The sequence below is a fragment of the Pteropus vampyrus genome, unplaced genomic scaffold (assembly GCF_000151845.1).
Source record: "Pteropus vampyrus isolate Shadow unplaced genomic scaffold, Pvam_2.0 Scaffold71, whole genome shotgun sequence".
NCBI lineage: Eukaryota > Metazoa > Chordata > Mammalia > Chiroptera > Pteropodidae > Pteropus > Pteropus vampyrus.
In genome coordinates, this window is record NW_011888852.1 from 1,044,052 (window position 1) to 1,049,763 (window position 5,712).

The window sequence follows — 5,712 nt, forward strand, 5'->3', positions numbered from 1 at the left end:
AAGAGATTTCAGAAATGAAAAGCAAACCAAGGTCAATAGGAGCCTGTGGAACCAATCATCCCCAAGGTTCCGATTGAAGATGTGCTTAGATAATGAGGAGAGCTATATTCGGCTCATTATAGATTTTAAGCTTCCATGCACTTTTCTTAACTTAGAAAACTTTTCTTCATGAAAATCTCCTTATCGATTTCTATAAAAAAAATTCCACGGGAGCCAAACATTTTGTGGAGCATTTCATAGAGATCGGCAGGTGCTGTGGGACATCACGCAAACAGCCTTTCACCGGCTTGCTGCCTGAACCCCACTTGATCCACTGACTTCCCAAGTCCAGGCTCCCCACACACAGCCCTCATGGCCACATGCAGACCCTAGTGAGCTTTGTCCAGTAACCTGCTCCTCGGCAAACAACCCTGCCTGTCCACTCTTGTCTTTCCCAGGAACCCTGGGATCTTGAATAATAAAATGTTCTCAATTCTACCTGTACCACTGACAGAGACTCCAAGAAAAATGCCCCCAGGACTACTCATTTCATCCTCGCAGTAACGTTTTGAACTGAGTACTAGGTGGACGCCTAGGGCTGAGCAGTGGGGCAGTAAAGGAAGTAGGTGCACCACCTGAGAGATTTTGAAGAAACCAATGACAAGAGTCATTCTGTTTATCATCACATACACCAGCACTTCTGAACAAAGTCAGTGATAAAAACGCAGTACCCCTCCATGCTACACTGGCCGCTCCCCCTTCCCATTGTTGATGCGTCCTCATCCTCAATGGGTGCTTTTAACCCATTACGGTCTTGCAGCTTGTAAGGGAAAGTGTGAGTATTTGTACCAGGTGGAACTGACTCCAAAGTACTTAACAAATACGCTACTGTGCCTAGTTTTCGATGCCGATCCAGTGTTCTTCAGTGAAGGCAACACTTGGCTTTTCTCTACCCTTCGATTAAGTGCCATTGGGACATCGTCATCAAAAAAACGCTATTCTCTAATCATACCTCTAATGGATTTTCACAGTCAATGAGAGTGCATCTGTATAATTGCCTAGAAAATAATGCTAGTTTCAACTCGTTATTATCCGGGACTATTGACCAATTAGTTCCAATTCAACCTAAATGGGTAACAGAGAAACATCAGCCTTTCTGAGTTCATAATGAACTGTGTGGTTCTTGCTAAGAGATGATAGAAAATCAGGACATGGTTGGTTCTTCACAACAAGAAGCCAATTTTGAAATCTGAACAAAGACTTAAAACATAGCAGCTGTCTGTTTTAAAAGAAAGCAAGCTATTTGTCAAATACTGGTCTATAATATTTATGTTTCTGAAAGCCAAAACATTCATTCCATTTTGAATAATCCACAAATTTTCCACAAATAAAACAGGAGCATCTTAGGAGAACATTATGTTACATGCCAAAAATTTAATATGAGATTGATTCTGTTTTATAGTGGTGGCAGTAAATATGAAATTAATAATTTTTCTGTCAGTTGTTTTGCAAAAAAAAAGTTATAGAGCATAGACCTAAACTGCTTAAATAAAACATCTTTCATAAATTTCACTAATCGCTATCAGCATTATTACCCACTGGAATTATTACTCTGCCTGTCTTAAGTTGCTTATCTAATGCTTTATTCTATAGAGTTTGGTGGGTAACTATATCCTTCATCTCTAAATTGAATGAAAGCAGAAAGTAACTCACAGAAAGAAATGTTATGAGAATTAAATATATTCTCAATATATTGGGTGTCTTAGATTTATTCCTGTATCAGTTTCCTAGGGCTGCTTTAGCAAAGTACCACAAACCGACTGGCTTAAACAACAGGATTTATTCTCTCATATTTCTGACCTCTGGAGGAGATGTGGGCAGGGCTGTTTCCCTCTGAAGGTTCTAGGGAAGGATCTTCCCACCTGTTGGCAATCCTTGACATTCCTTGGCTTGTAGCTGCACCATCCTAATCTCTGCCTCCTTCGTCACCTGGCGATTTTCCCTGTATGACTGTATCTCTATCTTTTCCTCTTCTTAAAACGACTCTAGTCATTGGATTCAGGGCCCAATCTAATCCATTATTATGTCAGTAACTAATTATATCTATAAAGATTCTGTTTCCAAATTAGGTCACATTCTGAGGTTCTGGGTGGACATGTATTTTGAGAAAGATTGTTTAAGCCACTACATTTATCTAATTCCTTATGCTAGAAGGTAATGTTAGTTTCAACTCGTTATTATCCTATGCTATATATAATCTTACGTTATTGTGTTTCCACCTATGTAGTAACATGGAGAACTAGAATAGATTTTGTTTTGTTTTGTTTTGCTGTGCAAAATATAGTAACTTTGGATTCCTAGAGACCTGGATTCAAATCCTCTCCTTCTATATGAACAAAGGTAGGTATACCTACTTTATAAATTGAAGGAAGCTAGAACTCATAGAAGCGTTATGAAAATTAAATATGACACTTAATACAGAAATCATGCATGGCACACCCTAAGATCTTAAGAAATGTTTTCTATTAATAGTTAGAATATTATGTACTAAAAATTTATTAGGATAAATTAGTAGATGGCCATAATCTTTGACAAACAATATAGCATTGTAGAATATAGCATTATAGAATAATTGGCAAATAATATAGCATTATTTGCCCTGTGGAAATAATGACTATTTTGGAAATCTCACTGTTAGGAAGTTCTTTCTTATACAATATGCTTTCTTTGGTTATTTGGACCATTATTAACCCTTCTGCCTCACAGACTTTTATTGAGGAATTAAAACTCTGGTAAAAAATTTCTTATTAAATAATTTAAATTCATAATCAATTATGTAACATCTCAAATAAAAACATACATCAGACACTTATGTAACACCAACCAGATATAACAAATCCGGTTTAACATTTAACATTTGTCTATACCTGTTTTAACTCTTTCAATTTTTTAAAAATAAAGATTTACATGTAACATTTAACAGCATTTTCCCATCAGATTCCTTTCCTTCCACTTCTTAGTATCCCATGTACTGAAGGGGACACCTGTGGAGGTCATCAAATCACAGTATTCCAGGGATGGCATTAACACAGACTACAATATATATAAAATTTATGGAGTCGAAGTATGTACTTTTAAAGTGGAAATTGATTTTTAAATGTATGAAAACAGTCTTATATGTATATCTTTTCAACCTATTTTTATTGCAAATTAATCTGGATCTTCCATTTCAACAAGCTTCGTTGATGTCCCCTGTGTGAATGCCACATGCCTATCCAGTTCCCTAGTGAGAGACAATTAGATTGCTCATTTTCTTTCCCCTCTCACAGCCAATTCTGTAGTAAACATGCTAACTCTTTCTCCATGTGAATAAGTGTTGACTTCTTAGATACTTACATTTTTAACTTTATGGATGTTATTAAATTGGTTTTCAAACCAATTTATACTTTAACCAGACTTATATGACAATTCCCATTTCCACAAATTCTTGTCAACATTTGGTACTACCAAACTTGTTTTATCAATTAGGTGATTATAAAATGGTGTCTCTTCAGTCTTGGATTACAACAAACAATATAGCATTGTAGAATATAGCATTATAATTCTACAATGCTATATTATTTGTTGAATAGTCTTGGATATTTTTTCATCTATTTATTGACAATTTAGTTTTTATATTCTGTGGTTTGCCAGTTGTATCCTTTGAAAATATGTACAATATTGGGTTGTTAATCTTTTTCTTTGCCATCATTTGTATAAGGTTAACAAAATATATCTACTCTGCAAAATATTCCTGTGTTAATTTTGTGTTTTGCAAATATCTTCTTCATTCTGAGGGACATCTTTTCTGGTCTTCGCCATAGTATATAAATCTTGACATCTTGCAGCACAAATATCTTCTCCTTATTTATTTAATATTCTCCTTGCAGCACTGATCTACTCTTGGGCTTTCTATAGGGACTAGAAGCCCTATTTTCCAGAAGCTGCTCAGTGCCTTCAAGTCACTCCAGGGCTGAAGCTTTGGCATGGTTGGCTGGGTGAGAACGAAAGCCCAGTACTGGCATCTAGTTGAATTGGGTCGAGTGTTGTATCCTCTTTGCTCATATTTTGACTGAGATGTTCTTTTGGATCTCACTTAATCTCGTTTCCAAATTCTGATTTCTGTTCGGCTTCTCACTGATCATTTATTTCTCCTGAGCTTTTCTTACGTGTGAGTTTCAGCATCTCCTCAAATTTGAGCCTAATTTTAGGTCTTTGCACAACTTGAGGGCAAGAGGGTAGCTGACAGGAGCAGGTCACTTACACAGATAATGTACATTTGTTCAACACAGATAATCTCTAAATGACTGAGGACTTAATGCAATTTCTCCCATGTGACTGAAAGAAAATAAAATTTAATTAAGCACAGTCCTACAGTTAACTCCGGCTGCAATAGAAATCTTTGCTTTAAAGCATACTCCAGCACCTGCCTCATTTCTTTTTCTCTTGGCTACATTAAATAACTCTATTCTTAAAATAGGCCAATTATCCTTAAAAGGATGATAAATTAAAAACAAATAATTCTTTGCTGTTTTAGTAATCTTAGAACTTGTATTTTGAGTAATAATCCTTCATGCATTTACTCCTATCTATTTTGAATTTTTAATCAGAACTGATATGTTTACAATAATAGAATATTTTGTAAAAAAAATCTAAAGTAATTGAGTTTGATTTTACTGTTTTGGTTAACGTATAATATCTAATTTTTGAATGAAAGGTTTGGCACTTTTAAAGAGTTCATGGATCTTAACCATTACCTATTTTACTGTCCAGTATTTCCTGTTGTTGACCATATCAAGATATAAAGAAAATGAAAGAATTGGGATGTAGCATTTTACTATTTTGCCTCAATTAGGAAATCTAACAAAAAGTAATGAGTAGTGTAGTTTATTCACTTTCATTGAGGTCTACAGCATTATTTCCATTAGAGTGCCCTTTGGGATCTTTAAAACGAAATACTTTCTCCCATAATGTGTTATTAGAACTTCCACAAATATTAAACATCTTCCCCTATCTCCCTTCATCTGTGCCTCAAATCTATTTACATAAGTCATAATCAAATGACCTAATTTGAATTAACTTCTGAAAAGGAATCAATAATTAGAAAAGGTTGTAAATTGATTGATTTGATTAATTAATTTAACTATTCTCTTATTCATTCAGCAAGCATTCATTGAACTGCTATTATAATATGTAGTATTTGCTACATGAAAAATGACTGAAGATAAAAAGACAAGAGCTAAATCAATTAGGCCCATTTATATCTCTCATAATTCAAAATTACTGAGTTTGGAATGAAAGACCTTAGATGGTTACAGATACTTGTATTTGATTATTAAATAACCATAGATGTGAGACATACTCGCGCAATAACAGAGATTGTTAAAAATCTCTTTAGTTGACTCAGTATGCAAAATATATATTCTAATTGCATTAGATTGAACTTCGCTACTCTACATCAGTTTTTGTAAGAGTGAAGAACACATTAATAATTAATAAAGACCATATTTTTAGATTGTACTTTTAGTTCAATGGCTCTGATGGCTTGACTTTTCCCAGAGAACTATCCATAAAACCAGACAAGAGATGTTCAATAAATAGCATTGGGAACATACATTGGTACTTTCCTAATCTCTTAAAAGAATTATGACTCATTTAGACTCATTCAGACCGAACAGAAAAAAATAATAGTTC